The 18,588-nt window shown below is 42.1% G+C and overlaps 1 non-coding gene across 1 annotated transcript; it reads right to left on the bottom strand.

Annotated features, from left to right (window-relative positions):
* Positions 1–2,732: 2,732 nt before the first annotated feature.
* On the bottom strand, positions 2,733–2,889 carry LOC125726358 (U1 spliceosomal RNA). The gene has a single exon (XR_007388165.1). It is a non-coding gene; the product is annotated as a U1 spliceosomal RNA (small nuclear RNA).
* Between the last annotated feature and the right edge of the window lie 15,699 nt (positions 2,890–18,588).

Here is an 18,588-nt window from a genome sequence, read left to right as displayed (position 1 = left end):
TAGGATTAATTTTAATATGAAACAAATACAGAGCCATCAGTAAATCCAGAATGTTAATAAACCTGAACCTGAATGTTATGCAAAGGAAATGTGAGTGTGAACATTGTCATGGATGCACGTGTGCACAATTATTAGGCAATTGTCAGTGTGCAGAATTATCATGCAACTAAATCAAAAACTTACATTTTCCCATCTCCCTTGTTCATTTTCATCTGTTAAGGCAATAAACCTTCCATTCATGGAATCTGTTGCCGATCAACTTTTCGTGCAGCAGAAACCAGAGCCTCCCAGACACTGTCCAGAGAGCTGCACTGTTTTCCCTCCCTGTAAATCTCCTGTCTAAGAAGGTCCTACAAGTTCTCAGTAGGGTTTAGGTCAGGTGAGGAAGGGGTCCATGTCATCATTCTGTCATCTTGAAGGCCTTTGCCGGCTAGCCACACAGTGGAGCACCTCGATGCATGTGATGTTGCACTCTTCTGCAGACTTTTTCCCGTACCACTGCTTGAAGAAAGTCTCTTCTAAAAACTGGCAGTAGGTTTGGGAATTGAAATTGAGTCCATCTTCAACCCGAAAAGGTCCAACTAGCTCATCTTTAATAATACCAGCCCATACCAGTACCCCACCACCACCTTGCTGGCGTCCGAGTCGAGGTGGAGCTCTGTGCCGTTACTGATCCGGCCACAAGCCCAATCATCTGGCCCATCAAGTGTCACTCTCATCTTATCCATCCATTTTCCAAACCGCTTATCCTACTGGGTCGCGGGGGGGTCCGGAGCCTATCCCGGAAGCAATGGGCACAAGGCAGGGAACAACCCAGGATGGGGAGCCAGCCCACTCTCATCTTATCAGTCCATAAAACCTTTAAAGCATCTGTCAGATATTACTTGGCTCAGTCGTGATGTTTCAGTTTATGTGTCTTGTTCAGCGGTGGTCGGGTGTCAGTGTTCCTTACCTTGGCCGTGTCTCTGAGCACTGAACACCTCGCACTAGGCACTACAGGTAGGTTGCAGGTCTGGAATATGACGGCCCTAGAGGATAACGGCTTCCGGGTTGCTTCGCGTTTGATTCTTGTCAAATCTGTGGCAGTTCGTTTGCATCTTTTTTTCTCAGTACGTTTCTTGTGAGCCTGTTCACCATTTGCAACAAAACTCTTGATGGTTCTTTGATCACAGCCCAATATCTTAGCAAAGACTGAACGACTTTTTATCATTTCTGACTTTTCAGAGTCAGTCAAATCTCTTTTTTGGCCCATTTTATACTGAGTATAATTATTGCACACCTTGATACAGGGTGTTGGTGTCCTTAGGCCAGACCATCCCTCAGTACACAAATACATATCATCTGATATGCTTAAATCAAATAAGCATTCAAGTTTATAGAGCATGAAAATTATGATATACTCAAAATACTCACTTGCTTAATAATTCTGCACACAGTGTAAATTTGGTTCCCAATATGTAATGTATATCTGGACCATACACACACGCAAAAACACACACATAAAGCTTTGCAATTATATCTTTGTGGGGACTCTCCATTCAGGTTTTTAATTTTTTGATTGCATTGACAGATCTTTTTTGGGTACCTGAAAAATATTCCCCACAATATCAAAATAACAGATTTTGTTTTTTTTTTTAGGACATTGGTCCCCACAATGTAATAAAAACAAAATCCACACATACACACACACACAGACAAAAGGCTTGCGGGTCACAGTGCAGGGTCAGGCATTTATCCAGCACAATTTATCCTGGAGAATTTCAGCGTGGGGGATGGAGGGGGGGGTTAAGGGTCTTGCTCAAGGGCCCAGTGGATGAGTGATTATTCTCCTGTGGACATTATTCAAACCAGTTACCTTCCAATTACAAGCACAGAGACCTAACCAGCTGAGCCACACACTGGCCCTCTAAATATCAGGGGAGAGCATCAGTGCAGCCCCCCCCCCCCCATCAGGAGACAGCTAGATATGCTGGGGCCATGTCAAAATGTCCCCATGGTATAATTTATCATGCAGATGGTTTCCTGAATATACTCATCATTTATTCATTTATTCGTCGTTCTTTCGTTTGTTTGTTTGTTTTCGAGTTCTCTGTCTGAATCTGTCAGGGTATCCATGCCCCAACTGTGGCCCCTGTAAAGTGCTGGGCCCCCTGAATCTTCCAGGCTATTCATGCTCCAACTGTGGCCCCTGTAAAGTGCTGGGCCCCCTGAATCTGCCAGGCTATTCATGCCCCAACTGTGGCCCCTGTAAAGTGCTGGGCCCCCTGAATCTGTCAGGGTATCCATGCCCCAACTGTGGCCCCTGTAAAGTGCTGGCCCCCTGAATCTGTCAGGGTATCCATGCCCCAACTGTGGCCCCTGTAAAGTGCTGGGCCCCCTGAATCTGCCAGGCTATTCATGCCCCAACTGTGGCCCCTGTAAAGTGCTGGCTCCCCTGAATCTGTCAGGGTACCCATGGCCCTACTATGGCCCCTGTAAAGTGCTGGGCCCCCTGAATCTGTCAGGGTACCCATGCACCTACTATGGCCCCTGTAAAGTGCTGGGCCCCCTGAATCTGTCAGAGTATCCATGCCCCTACTATGGCCCCTGTAAAGTGCTGGGCCCCCTGAATCTGTCAGGGTATCCATGCCCCTACTGTGGCCCCTGTAAAGTGCTGGGTCCCTTGAATCTACCAGGCTATTCATGCCCCTAACTGTGGCCCCTGTAAAGTGTTGGGCTCCCTGAACCTGCCTTGAGTATCCATGCCCCTCTTACGCCCTTGTCCCCCAGTACCAGAAATTATGCAGTAGAGATTCCCACATTTAGGAAAACTGCAGGGGTCAGCATGGCCATAGTGCACTGGCTGACATTCACCTTGGTGATCATGCTATCTCCTCTGCCAATAAGCAGCTGTATACAGGGGAGCGTGTGCTGCTTGGGCTCACAGTGCAGTCTCAGCCATTTTTCAGGCATCCCTGGAGAAACAGCTCAAATATGCTCCGTTACCAGCCCTCACATTCCTCAGCGCCCTAATTAATGTATCTACTGTCACAGCGGTTCATTTTGAAAGATGTTTTGTGATTACTTTACGATTCTCAAATGTTATTGGTAATCTTGCAAAAGTTTTATTTCACCATGTTCACAGTTTTTGTACCCAATCCCATGAATTCATGGTATTTTTTTTCCTTGCATTTAACCTCCATTTTTAATATATGAAGTTGATTCGTTTAAAGACTACTGAAATTTCCCACTGGAAATCAGCTTCATACTAATATGAAAATGTAAATGCTGCGGAAGGCAGTTCCGTATTTTAAAACTCCAGATTCCTGAGGCCATCAGTGGTGCCGAATCTTAAATAAGATTTCAAAGCATAAAAAAAATGCCACAAGCAACTTTGAAGTAAACAGTAGAACTCAAATTTCCCCCCCCCCCCCCCCAAAAAAAAAAAAAAACTTAAAATAACTTTCTGCTCCAAATGAAGAATGAATTGGAGCATTTGCAAGGGATGACTGCTGGCAAGGTAACATGTGTTTTTGCAAAAAATATAAGTGCGTTGCTTGGAACGATACAACCATCGGGTAAGAGAGACGAAGGACAAAATTTGGTTGTGGCGGCCTCTGCTGGTAAGATTTTGAAGTACAGGCTGTGCGTCCATTAAAATCATAAAACTGCTCCCCCCGCGAGACATATTTTGAAATCTCAAAACCCGCTTTGATTGGTCTGTATCTATATGAATGTTGACCAATGGCCAGAAACACAAATACATTCATGCATCTTCATGACCTACGGTGGAGGACTGAAGTAGTAATACACATTTATTTCAAAACAAACTTCCTCTCATACTTTACAATGATCACAGCTGCAAGTGTGTCAAAATTGTAATTTGTTAGTTCACCTGGGCACCAGTTTTAAAAGCAAAGCTTTCAATAACAAGATTCCAAAACTTAATGTTTAAATTTGCCCCTTTTTGAACATCTCATGATTCAGTCTGCTGTGGAAACGATGGAAGTCTCACGCTGCGATGCTCCAACTATAGTTGATTGAAATGGCAACATTTTCATCTGGAGGTGGATCTACGGCACGTCGGTTACCATGACGACATGCTTATCAGAGTGTCTACTTTCCACGATGCTGCACACGGCCTTGGATTTGGCCTGTTCCTGGTTTATGGATCGATCCTCCATTCTAGCTTTTCGTAACCAGAACGTGGGAAAGTAGGCAGGGTGGTGCTTAGGATGCTGCCACAACCCTTGTATAATTAGTTCTGGTTTAGTGAATGATAAGTAAATCACTACTGAAGTACCTTAACACATAACACACTGTAACAATAGCCGCTGGTACATGCCGTTTTGGTCTACTGTGTTTGTCCATTTATGTCTCAATGAATGTTCTGACCACCGTTGCTCTCTGCCTTCCTGCCCATATGTCCGGATGGTGGCCGGTGTGGGCAGTATCTCAGCTTGACCTTCGACCCCCAGAGTTTTTTTCTCCCAGCTTGGTCCTTTTTGGCTTCTCTCCTCCATTGTCTTCTGGTTTTCTTATCTTCATTCTTTGTTTCTGTCTTCCTTTATACCCTGTTTCATGTTTTATTCTGTATAAATGATGCAGAAATGCATTACAGCACACGCATGTCAGGGGTGATTTAAAAATGAATTGCACTGGGTTAGTCTGAGCCCCTTCATGGAAACATTGAGATGCTCTGAAGAGAGCACCATGGTCTTGCAATGCCCAGCCAACAGCGGTCTTCAAACAGAAGATGTGGGGCGGTTCTGAGAAGGTGATTTGGCAGGTTGAGAACAGGAGAGTTTTACTCATCGATTACTTCTAAGAACAAATTCAATGAAATCCATCCACGCAAAATTGATCCAAAGAAGCTTTTGGAGGGTTTCTTCTGCTCCAGCTTGCCAGATGCCTGCATGCTCCTCTAGTGAGAACAGGAGGAAGAGAGCCGTCACAGCAGGGATCATTGAGTCCAACCAGCTTGCTGTCTATGTGCAATTCCAGCTGTTTGAAGATGCCGTCCGTAAGCATTAACATCATGAAGCTCAGCGGCATGTTTGCATTCACAGGGGGAAGCTGTCAGTACAGAGCAAACATCAACTGCCATCCGCCCAATCAGCGCTCAAGGGGCTGGACGTGGCTCGACGGATGCACTGGTCCCCGGGGCTTAGTGAAACACCTGCCACGCAGTCCAATCCTGCAATGACTGCGGGAACCAGCTATGAGCTTTGGCAAGTCAACCAGTCGTGAATGACGCTAGCGGACAGCGTCGGATCTTTGACCAGTTTAAGAGACTCAGGTCTTGAAGTTCAGGGATCAGCCGAGGAAGTTAATCCTGAACCTCACCATGCGTGCAGTTACCTTTTATACATTTTGGTTATAGACTTTACGAGGGTGGACCGAAGCTCATTACTACAGTCTAATCATTCCGCCGGCTAATTAACTGCTTCCCGACGCGATTGGTCACTCAGGATGCTGCGAAGCAGCAAGAAACATGTGTGTGAGTGAGGAAGCAGAAGGTGTCCGACAGCTATAAAGTTAATGTGATTTCTATCACGACTTGTCCTGGGCCTGCCGTGAGTCTAGCAGGGTGCTGCAAACAAGCTAAGTCAGCCAACAGATGTGAATCCATATTGGCAAGCACAAGTAAATAGCGCAAACAGTCAGATGGGAAAGTTTCTCTCTCTCTCTCTTCCTCCCTCTCTTTTTCTCCTCCACACTCTGCTGCCCTCACTCACCCCTTCAGTCTTCCACTCCCCAGAATCTCTTTATCTCTCTCTCTATTTCTCACTTATTATTGCTTTTAAAATTTGATTTATGGACTGAATCATCCGGCCTGTCTCTGTGTGCTTCACTCTCCCGTTATTATTGAAATCTTCTTTGGCTATAATCGAATTTACATAATTAACACAAACTATACAACCTCCAGTAACCCGTGTTAACAGGTCTGGTGCCTCATTTCAATCTATGTACCATCACATTTATTGATTTACAGCCGCAAACATCCTTCTGTTTCCTGTGGTTAGCAACACCAGAGAGAGCTGATTACCTTCTGGAAAGAAACCCCCTCCCCATTAGGATAATTAAAATGTAGGTCGTTCTCATCACTCCAAGCCATCCCTGTGCAATGAAAAACCCAGGAAGGCAGCGGGAATCAGCAGTTGCCCTGTTTAGTAAAGAGCCGCCGTTGCCCTGTCACCCAAAACCATGGGTTTGGTTTGGCTTCTCAAGAGAACTTTTCCCGCTGATTCCATTTCCGATTCCTCGCGTTTGAGGATGTGTCTGGGTTTGACTTGATGCTTATAGCTGGGGGATAAAAAATGGAGGGAAAAAGTCAGAGAGGGTTAGTGTGAAAAGAGCAGGGAAATATACAGGGGCAGGGGTCACAGGGGCACTGGCCCCGGCTGAAAGCTGATTGGCCCCCGGAGTGCTTCTTCCTCTGTCAATTCATTGATTCAAAACCAGGGTATATGGAAGCGGGCCGCAGTTCTATATACCCTGTTAGATTAGTTCCATATACCCTGACAACCCTCAATTACATACCATGATAGCCAGCCTGAAGTAAGTCGATTCATCTACACCCTTTAAATTGCAAATTAATTGAAACAAGCCGGAATTTTTTTACAATGTAATTTTCAATTTCATTCCAGAAAGCCATCATTATGCCTTCATTAGTCACTTTTTCAATAGGCTGCGGTTACATCATTATGGCTGGGTTGCACCTGCATGAATTAAATTAATCTTGGTTTAAACTTAATCTAGGGTTAGTAAATCCAGGCTTTAACTGGTTTATGATTGATCAGAGTTGTGTTGCACATCATAATTTTAACCCTGTATTAGTTAAACCAGTTAAAACTATGATTAAAATAGTATTAGTTTATGTTGAGTTTGTTACGACCTGTGAGATGATCGTGAATCTTATATATTCTTATATATACCGTATATGACACATTCTATTGTAAATCTATACCACCTGAGAAACCTTACAATGCCTTAAAAATTTCAACTAGGTAGTATATAAATCTTGATTTAATACAGTTTAAAATTAAACTATGTTGGTACAACCCAGTACATATGTAGGAATTTTCATCATTGTTACATTTCTTGATGGGTCAGGCATCTTTCAGTATGATCTAGCCCTGTGCCGTATGTTGAAATCAGTGAAGAGTTTCATCAACAAGAATATGATCAAGCATTTAAACCCTATACACTCTCCGAAAAAATGGTAAAAATTTGTACCTTTGTTTGTCACTGGGGCTGTACTAATTCAACTTAATTCAATTTAAGTTAAACTAATTTAACTTAATTCAAGTATGGTATTGGGACCCCAAGATCTACAAAGACTGTGTTAAATTGTTGGATTCTATGCGAAATCATATCCAAATATTGCTAAAATACGAGGAGATCATATTATATATTGAAATGTTGATATGCCCTGCCAACTTGTTTTAATTAATTTTCACAAGGGTGCACTCTAGTTCCTATTGAACAAATCAAGAGAGGAGTTCAGCAATGGTTGACTGTTCCCTAACTTCCATTGCTGAGTCTCTTTCAGACATATTCAATTCATTATCAAGGTTGCAGACTCAAACTGTGGCATATCCATGCAGATATTCTATTAAACCCTTTAGCTATGACAGTGTCATGAAGACTGGCTTCACCCTAATGCACCCCAACACTCAAAATTCATTGAGTTCAATTCAAGGCAATGCAAAGACTTATAAAAGCCCTCCAACTGCACACAGTTCCCAGAAGGTGAATTTAGCAGAGAGACACTCCTGTCTTCTCACAATCCACATGTCAAAGCTCACGCTAGGAAGCATGTGATTGGCGCATGGATGCAGCACAGCTGAGAGCCAAATGTCAGTTTTTCAGCGACTTCCCAAAGAAAAATCTCTCTTAGGAGCGTGACTCCATATATCTGCTCCACGGATTTCACGCCTCTTGCCAGAAACGTCTTCAGACCCCGCGGGGAATGCCGTCAGAGCTTGGAGCGAATGGCCGTTTAATTATCTGGGCCCTTTAACGCAGAGTGAACCTCTCTGGGAAATTTGCCGAAGTGGATTTTTTTAGTCTGGGGCTCAAGCCTCCTGGCTCGCAGATCACTTTAATTAGCAGGCACCCGTGTGGCTGACCAGCCTCCAGCAGTGCATGGCCTCCAGAAGGAGGTCTTCTGAATATCGGCAGAGTCCCTTGCACTCAGCTACCTGCTTATCACGTAAGACCTATCAGTGAAAAGAAGAGGAAAGAAAATGAAAGTGGAGAAAGAAGGAAGTAACAATTCAGTGGTTGGGAGGTTGCATCCTGCCTCTACTGTGTGGGTGGAGGAGTTTGTGTATACGTAGAATTTTGTGTATGGATGGGTGATTTTGTTTATGGCCGTGTGATTTTGTGTATGGCCACGTGATTTTTTTTATGGCTGTGTGATTTTGTTTATGGCCGTGTGATTTCGTGCATGGCCGCGTGATTTTGTGCATGACTGTGTGATTTTGTGTATGGCTGTGTGATTTTGTTTATGGCCGTGTGATTTTGTGCATGGCTGTGTGATTTTGTGTGCCCTTTGTCAGACTAGCAGGGTTCTATCATCATGTCTTTTGTCCCATACCCTATATTGCCTGATATAGGCTCCACCCCTCCCTGAAGAAATGGTTAGAAGATAGGTGGATGGATATGTATCTACCTCAGATTAGACATCAGTTACAGTGAAGATAATGTGGGAATAAAAACTCTTACTGACTTCCAATCCCTGAATGGGTGGGTTTGGATTAGAGTTAGAGTTGGGGTTAGGGTTACGTTTAGGGTTAAGCGTAGGGTAGTGTTCAGTCTTTGCATAAGTCTATGAGCATGTAGGTCTTCTTAATGGAGCTTTGTAGAGCATCTGTACTCAACCTTGAATCAGAGCCAAATTCACCCCTCTTTCATTTGAAGGATGACACTGTCACAGAAAGTTCAGAGACGAGGAAATGGATTGTAGAACAGAATACTGTAAGATAAATTAGGTTATCACTGTGACTGAGACTGGATGAGGGGTTGAAACAGATAGATGCATAGAAAAATTAGATTTTACTGGATGATCTCCCTCCCTATAATTACACACCAAATCTTAGAAACGTAGACCTTCCTAAGCATTAAACAATGTTGCACATGCTTGTTTGGCTTTGAAGAGACTATTTTCTTGGGAATTCTCCTAACATCTTAAGAACACCTGCGGCTTGCATGCCAGGCACCTGCAAATTCTGAAACGCAGAGGACCCCAGCTACAAATGCAATGTTGGGGAAGTGCCACCGGGGGAACCGTAAGGGATGAAAGGAAACAAGACTGGACGCATGCCTGAGAGGAAAGTGGAACAGGTGCCGTACTTCAAAAGCCACTGGAAAGCAAATGGAATGGGACCACAGTGATCCTTCTTTCTCACTGGAACGTCACTGTAAAACATTAATCCTTAGGCACATCATTAACATACATAGTACACCACACACCAAAAGGTCAGAAAAACCATTTACCTTTCCTTTATTGATATTGCGACATCGACAATATGGATGAAGTAGAAAAAACAGAAGATAAACAATTAGTCTTTCTATAATATAAAATACATAAAATATGATCCCATTAGAAAGACGTATAAAGCCAGTGTTTGTAGCCCTGTTTATTAAGCATCTACCATCAATGTACGTCCTCCAATGAATAATTTCCCTAAAAGTGGACTAAATGGGCTCCTAATTATACTCTGACAGCACACATTAAGATGCTGAATGGTTATGCAGTGATATTCTATTTGGGACATTTTGTAGAATGTAATGAAACAGTGTAGACGTGCATCCTGTCATTTCCATCTTGCGCCATCCATAAAATTTAATTCATTACATTTAGCATTTTTTCTTCTCAGTTTTGCTTAATAGACTGTTTTATCTCTCTTTTATTTTTTGCTGAGGCTGAATCTCGGAATATTAAATAAGTTAGCAGAGATATTTCAGGCCAGTGGCTAACGCGGAGCTCTGTTTGATGTCCTTTAAGGTCGCCCGCATTACTCCAAACCTCCTCCTTGAATCCTTGTGTCACAGTGTTGTATTTATTAACAGGATTTTGTCCATCCTGGGTACCGAAAAGAACTTTACTGTATCTGCTGGAGATGACGTACAATTTCTTGAGAAAGCAGAGTCAGAGTCAATCCCTGGAGTAATTGGTAATTAAGGACTTTGCTTAAGTGAAACAGTGAAATCACTCTTCCAACCCTGGGATTTGAACCAACGTCCATCCCATTAGAAGTACATCACCTTAACCTGGTGAGTCACACACTGCCCCCATTAAAATGTGATTAAAATAATGTGGGGTGCTGGAAACTTTATGTGTTTTTCTGATGTCTGTGGGCCATGTGGAAGGATGCCCGTGCTCCAAATAGCAATGATTTAGTGATGTTGTAGGGGGCTGAGGGGTGTACTTCTTCACTCCACCACTAGGAGGCGCATAACTTTGGATTCCATCCCAGCCATGGCGGTAATGCATTCACTGCTGCAGCATACGGCACTCTCTGCCTTTTCTGGCCCGAGGGAGTTGCTCAGTTTGAGTGAAGAGGCAGCTAGCATCAACACGGCTTCGTGAGGATCTATTGGCAGGTGCACCGGGGGTGGCCCAGTGGGAGGCGTGTAACGGGACAACAAACGATGCCTCAGAGCGGGCGACTCAAGCCTTTGGGCAGATGGAGGCAAGTGGGTCGCGGCGTTTGTCAGGAGAACGGAGCGCCGGGCGTGAGTCAACATGCAGATCAGCCTCATGAGAAGATCATGAAGATGTACGCCGGTCCTGTGAATAATTAAAACTGCAATCAGCGCCCCCGTGGCTGCAGCAACTCGCAACATATGCACCCTAATGCAGCACCATGCAGCACGACTGTAAGACTTCACCCATTCGTCATTTTAATTACGCTCCCGCCTGAATGTCTCGCACCTCTTAATTGTCTGAGAGGATAATTAGATTTAATGGCCAAATATCACATGGAGAGCTAAGTATATTGTTAAATGCACTTTAAATCTACAATTTATATATATACAATATATATATCTGTCCTTTTTCTAAATGAGTCTGGACTATATGGTAAAGCTTATCACCATACCGTGGTACTAGAGGGCTGACTCTCCAAAATCCTGCTGCTTTAAACCCACGCATCCCTGTTATCCGTTTCAGGAACATAAGGACTCATCTGGTCTATCAGCAATCCTCAGGCAGTGCAAAATCAATCTGATAAAAAACAGTCACGTGGGTAGAAACAGGCTTTGTGTGTGTGCAGCATAATGGATAAGTGTTGGCCTGTCATTCCCTACATGGGGAGGGGGGGGCAGACTTCATGACCACCTGTCTCATTTTCTTGCAGAATATTCTGAATTGTTGCCAGGAAACATTCTTTCAGGAATTTTCATTCATTCATTTGCTTGTTTGTTAGTAAACAAAGTAATAATAACAATAATAACATCATTGTTTAACAACAACAATAAAATAATAACAACAACAATAATAATAATAACAATAAAAACCTTAGCAATAAAAAAAACATTTGCTTAGATATGTCTTACATAAATGTCTTTAAATGTTAGATTTGAAATATTAGTAACATTTAGAAAGGTATAAGAGCATTGCGTATCATGGAGGGGAACAGAAACACTGCATATCGTGAAGGGGAGCAGAAACACTGCGTATCATGGAGGGGAGCAGAAACACTGCGTATCGTGAAGGGGAACAGAAACACTGCGTATCGTGAAGGGGAGCAGAAACACTGCGTATCGTGAAGGGGAGCAGAAACACTGCGTATCATGAAGGGGAGCAGAAACACTATGTATCGTGAAGGGGAGCAGAAACACTGCGTATCATGAAGGGGAGCAGAAACACTGCGTATCATGAAGGGGAGCAGAAACACTATGTATCGTGAAGGGGAGCAGAAACACTGCGTATCATGAAGGGGAGCAGAAACACTGGAATAGGAGGTCGCTGTTCATGGTTCTAACCATCCCTGTTCTCAGTGGCTCGCATACAGTGTCTCCTCACCAGCCAGATGCCACAGAGGGTCAAATCCATGGGCCACTTGGTCTTCAGAATGGGAATGGAGTAGGAGAAATGGCACATAAGAGTCTTTGTTGAAAGGCGTTTTGCGCCCAGGAAAATAACTCTCATGTACTCTTGGGGAAGGCGATTTTTGTTGCATCAATAAAACATCCAACTTCACAAGTCAGCTCAAAGTCTTGTCTTTGTTTTTTCGCTCTGTTATAGGGACCTGGTTCTAAAGCCTGTTTTTGATTATTTACAAAAAAACAACTTGCAATTAAATACTGTTAACTGTATCAGCAATCCAACGCTTACGCTGGTAACTACCTCGCTGTCCCAGAAGGTGGCGCTCTTTTTCCCTGTATTTTAAAATCTGGGGTCGGTTTTAAAAAGTCGATAAGGACGCGGATACTGGTACATCTCAGTTGTCACGGCGCAGTAGAAAATAGCCTCCATATTCCACTGGCTGATCAAAAAAGCAATATATTTAAATGCTGATTCGTGTATTCATATTAGCAACACACCAAAAATACGAGATCAGAAGCTTTTTATTTATATTAAATTTGGATAATATATTAGGTCGTCCTGTTATTTGCAAAAGCAATAGGAATTTCCCGATGGTCATTATACTGATATAGAAAGCCTTAATTTTAAGCAAGTGAATATATACTATTATTGTTAGAATGAAAAAAACATAAAACCAGAAAACGGAGTGGATTAACACCCACGAGTCTCTCATTACCATACTTCCCACACAATGTCTTGACCCTTTGTAATCTTGTGAGAAGTTTTTCTTCCCGTTCAGCATGGCATCGATATAAATAGGTAGGAAATAATGAGCGCAAACTTGCTCTAAAACAAAACAGATAATAGGAAGTATTAAGGAAGCGTAACTCTTAGTTCTACTGAAGCTCCAATTGATGACTGACAGCAGGCCTTGCTCTGGTGGCTAACTGTGTGTTTGGTTGTGGTTTCGAGAAGCGCATTGTTATTGCAATTTTAATGTAATTAGAATTATTATGCTTGGTTACATAAGCGAGGAGTAAATTAGGCTACTCTTAATCTATAACAGAATCTGGACAAAATTCACATGCACTTGTAGATACGCTATAGAAGTTTTTTGGAGGTAATTAATTTCATGGTGATTAATTATTTTTAACAACAATGCCCCTACCTTGTTCCGCATGCTGTCTGAGAGCCCCCCCCCCCCCCTGCCCCCCACTGGAAGATGGCTGAATGCATAAATGAATTAGTTGTATTAATATGTATCCATCCATTTTATGTATCTGCTTTTCCTATTCAGGGTCGCAGGGGGTCCGGAACCTATGCCAGAAGCAATGTGTGCAGGGCAGCGAATAACCCATCGCAGGGCACACTCACACACCATTGACTCACACAGACACACACAGACAATTTGGCGGCCGCACTTCTGTGGGTGGAAATCCGGAGAACCATGGGAAAACCCCACGAGGTAACACTTTACTGGGGGGACACAAATACTTAGTGACTACTGATGTACAAATCATGAACAAATTAGCTACTACTTGAGATGATACGTCATGATTCATTAATGAACAAACATGCGATCAGTATTTAACTTCTGTTATTTATTGCATGTTTCTTCAGTAGTTCCTTAATAATTCCTTCTGAAGTTCACAAAGGCTTGCAGAATTAAATATTGTAACTGCGTGGGATAAAAGATCTGCAACGATACATAAATAATGAACGAACATGAGATTGGGTTTAAGTAAGTCTTAGTTGGTGGTTAATTAATACATACGTAATAGCATAATGCTGCATTATTTGTGTTCTCTCTCGTAAAGCGTTATTCTCCACAATGGGAGAACATTGCAGCTCCACACACATGGAGCGGGGGCGGGGAATCAAACCCTAATTCCCGAGGTGTGAGGTGACAGTGCTAACCAGCGCGCCACTCCTTTGAAATGAAAAATATAGAGGCAACTATAGAGAAATCTCCGAAGTAGAACGTCAGCTGCTAAATGAACGGTGCTGGCGTGGAAGTTGCTAACGACAGTTTTATGATTTGCATATTAGTGGGAATTAGTTATTATCCCACTCAAATTAAAACATGGCTTGCCACCTCAGCGGGAGTGGAACTCGATGTCAATATTGTCTTTAATTAAATGTAGAGTTGACGGGCTACCATGTACACGGTGTTTTAAATATCATTTGAATAATAACACTTTCCAGGGCCATTATATGCAGGTAATGGGTAAATAAAAAGTTACTAATTTCTTTATTGAACAAAACATTTTGCTGATATATGCCTGATATCAGCACATGCCTGACCAGCAATGGAATAATATGAGGTTTAGAGTTATTCCAGGAATTAAGCCGCTACTCTTATCTCTGCGTCGTTACGCGACATAAAACCCGACCCTGCGTTAAGAACTGCTTCGCAATTGGTGTTTAATTGATATGCAAACGTGTCCGTCTGGAAAGTGTAGTCTCCGTTCTTAATGCTTGCTGGCATGACTCTCTGTCCCAGACACCATGGTAGCATTTCCTGGTTATCAGGTGCCACGTGAACAGAGAAATGGTGACATCATCCAGCACTCTGGATCAGTTAAGCATCTTTGCCAAAAATTTATAATAATAATAATAATAATAATAATAATATGACAAATCTTACCAGGTGTTGAAGATAGAGTTTGGAGTTTTATTCCATGATATAGGCCACTGTACTATAAAAGTCATACATACAATGTATTTACAAAAGAGCATTTGCCGCCACAAATAGACTTTGTGCTGTTTGGGATGTGAAGCGGACATATTAAGTGGACACAGGATACTGAGACGGTACAGTAGCCATGGATTTGGCTCATACAGCACCAGCCTCCAGCTAGGCTTCATTAAAGAATCACTCATTCTGAAACATAATGGAAATTCAAGCAAAACATTACATTGTTTCAATAGATCCAAGTGTCACTCCAGAGTGTTACTGGTGAGTGTCAGTGTTTTCATGTTGTTAGAGGTTTTTATATCATGTGACACTACAGTAGCTGTTGTTCGGTCTTGGATGGTCTTAATATTTTAAACACCTTTTGCTATTATTTTGGGTTAAATTGTAGCAGCAAATAACATAAAAATTTCAATCTAGCTCTTCTGTTTCATTATGATGATTATTATTAGTAGTAGCAACAGTGGTAACAGCATCACATATAATAACAATAATGATAACAATAATAATAGTAAGATGTATTATTTAATTATGGCATCATATATTATATATCATCAATATATAGGAATTATGCAACAATAATAATAATTTATTTTTAACTGTTACATGCTATATTATTATAATAATAATAGTAATATTTTACAGAACTCGTGCAAACCTACTCGCATGGTAGTAGTTCTCTTATTAATAAAAATTGTACTTTACCTTTTATAACTGAAGTACAATCCATCCATGGGTTACGTTTTAGTAAGCTGACGAAGTGTGTAAGGCAACAGACACTTTGATGACAAACCAATCAAAAGCGGCAGATTATGCGTCTATAGACATCTGCACTCTGCTGGTCGTGATATTTGTAGTTTATCGACATTTCTTTCTCACCTATGTAAACTTTACGAAGCTATTTGCGAAGGCTTGTCCAACTGCATTTAGAGAATGGTCACGCATATGTCAGATTAATTTCTGATTGATCTCCTGGCTGTCAGTGGTATCTTAGAAAGTAAAGATGATAGAAAGTCTGGTTTTAGTGACGATGGTAAGTTAAAAAATTATGCTGAATATACAGTATATTACTTGCTGACAAATTGAATATAAGACCAGCATATGCAAATGGTAAATATAAATTAATGTAATGATAATTGGTCTAAATAACAGACGAGTGTACATTTGTTACAACTCCAGTCCTTTATTTGGTTGTCTTCATCGTTATAAATCCACCGGAGGTACCGGCTCCATTTCATTTCACAATGACCCCAAGGAGGCTGTCTTGCATAGGCCAGTCTTACGTGTTCCTTCATTTAACTACAAAACACTAAATGTCAATGTTCCTTACAGCGACTTTCAGTCATTGCTAATTATGTACAAAGGAGAAGGTCTGAAGGCTTCTCACCTTGGGCCTCCTTCCAGGCAACACCCTCTCACATCCCTGCCGCGTGACCTTGGGCCAGCCCAAGAGAAGATAAACGCTGAACGTGCAAACGAAAAGGACAAATATTTGTCTGTGCGGCATCAGGACAGTCGGATCTTGAACGACTCCCTCACCCTTCTGTGCTTAAAATGTAACACAAGTTCTGTAGAAACCACCAGTACGATCTCCTCACAGCGGAAGAGGGAGCAACGAGCGGTTAGCAGAAAGTTTGATTACCTGAACTTCATATATGAGCTCCATCAAACAAAAACAAACAAACATCTGTTGAGTTGAACAATTAGATAAATATCGTTTGACATATTCTCTCATCGTGTGCTAGAAAAACACCCGAGCCATTTGCTCGAAAAGCCAAACAAAATAAGCCTAAAAAATGACCAAAGGAACAGCGTGGGCAAAGAAATTTTTTTCTTTACTTACAGCATTAGATTGCAGAGATGAAAAGTGGGAACCTGTCAGATTGTGACAAATGTGTCTGTATTAACTTTTTCATTATTGACAATTTCCTTGACACCTTTATAAAAAACACTCTTTGTCAGAAAACATTCTCACAATGTTACTTCAAATAATCCAAAGAAGTCTACATTAAGACAGATGAACAGCTGTCAGAGAGAAATGTCATCATTCCGTTACTTTCCCTTGTATGTGTGAGTCAAACATTTAGACGGGTCAAAGATTTTTCTGCCTGTGTCTTGTATAGATTGTGTTACCGTTTCTGAAACGAGTTACATAAGACTGTGTGGGACTAACACATTCTAATGAGAACCTTATGGAGAAAAAGACCACTGGGCTTACAATAGAAGACCTGCTGACTAACACTTTGCTAAAAGGCTAATATAGCATTGCAATGTAACTGTGTGCATGAACAGTGTGAGGGATGTTAGAATTAATGCTGGATGGGCCCTGCATTATGTGAACAGCCCGGGGAAAGTTAGCGTTAAATGGACAACATAACGGCTTGAGTGTCAGATGAACAGCCCATGTGACATTAGCGCTAGCACTTAATGAACAGCCGAAGGACATTAGTATTGGATGAACAGCCTGGGGAATGTTGGCATTAGCTTTGAAAGCAGCTGCTGTTACATGTATCGCGTGTGGAAGTTGATAAGCGATGTGTGGCTCAAGCGATATCAGCACTGCTGCATAAATATCAGAGCGACTGACGTTAATATCGGACGATGAGCCGGAGAAATGTTAGCATTAGCGGAAGGGCTAAAGTTAGTGAGCATTATATGAATAGCGTGAAGCCATTAGTATTGAATGACCAGCCTGAGGAATGTTAGCATGTTAGCATTAGGTCTGAGCCTGATCTAATGCTAGATCTTAGCCAGAGGGGGGTTAGGGTTAGACCTATAGTATGAAGGTGCTAATTCAGGACAAACAGCTGGATGCACATTAGCCCCGGCACTTAAATAACAGCCTGATAAACATTAGTACTGGATGAACAACCAGAGAAACATCAGCATTAGCTTTAAAAGGATATCCTGAGATACGCTAAGTATTAAGTGAAAGCTGTAAAGGACATTAGCATTAGATGAAAAGCACAAAGCCATTAGTAACTGGGTGAATAGCCTGAATGACATTAGGGCCAGTGCTTAATGAACAGGGATGTTAGTATTGGTTGAATAAGATATGAAAATACATCATCTCTGAGGGCTCACTTGCTGTGAAGTCAGTCATTACTTCTCTGCCCCCATGCATGGGTGGTACTACCAAGACTATAGTCCATGAGGTATAGTCAATCTAAAACCGCTACAAGAGCAGAAATGGCTTAATGTCCTCTAATAGTGGGACAAGGTATGAGAGGGTGCAGAAATGGAAAAAGCAATTTCACGCACGCATGGATTCAGGAACACTTGGTCACCCCATGAAGAGCCAGCTACCCGAGACAGACAAATGCCCCTGCTGACTTCCTGACCGCCTGACCCAGTGACTGCTTAAGCCCATCTATTCCACCACCCATTACCCCCCAAGACCGTCCTCTTTAAGCATCTACTGGGGCAAAATGCAAGGGATCCCATAACAACTGATCTGAGGTCATGGGTCCTTGGGTCTCACTGGCCTTAGGCCCTAATATAGCTGATGCAGGGGCTAGAAAAACAACTCAAAGCCAATGCTGGATAACTCTCCTTCTAGCCAGCTAATTAGCGACTACTGTGGTGGCATCAGCTAACATTATTTTTGCAAATGGATTTTCCACAGAATGGCATATTTGACTGTTAGCGTATCAAAAGTTTTACGCCATTGTTACTCATTTTGACGACCCGAATGAGTATTTGTTTAATTGAGGATTTTACAATGTTCTGTACTTGGGTCACGTGGCGCATGATAACTTCTCATAGTGAGGAGTTCCATTTAAAAGAAAAGAGCAAAACATGTCGATTTTTTCCCCCAGTACAAAGCATAGTTTTGTAATCACTCATCCTACCTACTGATGTCAGAAGCTAGCCA

Source organism: Brienomyrus brachyistius, unplaced genomic scaffold (genome assembly GCF_023856365.1).
Source record: "Brienomyrus brachyistius isolate T26 unplaced genomic scaffold, BBRACH_0.4 scaffold70, whole genome shotgun sequence".
NCBI classification, from domain to species: Eukaryota; Metazoa; Chordata; class Actinopteri; order Osteoglossiformes; family Mormyridae; genus Brienomyrus; species Brienomyrus brachyistius.
This window is presented reverse-complemented; position numbering and strand designations above follow the sequence as displayed.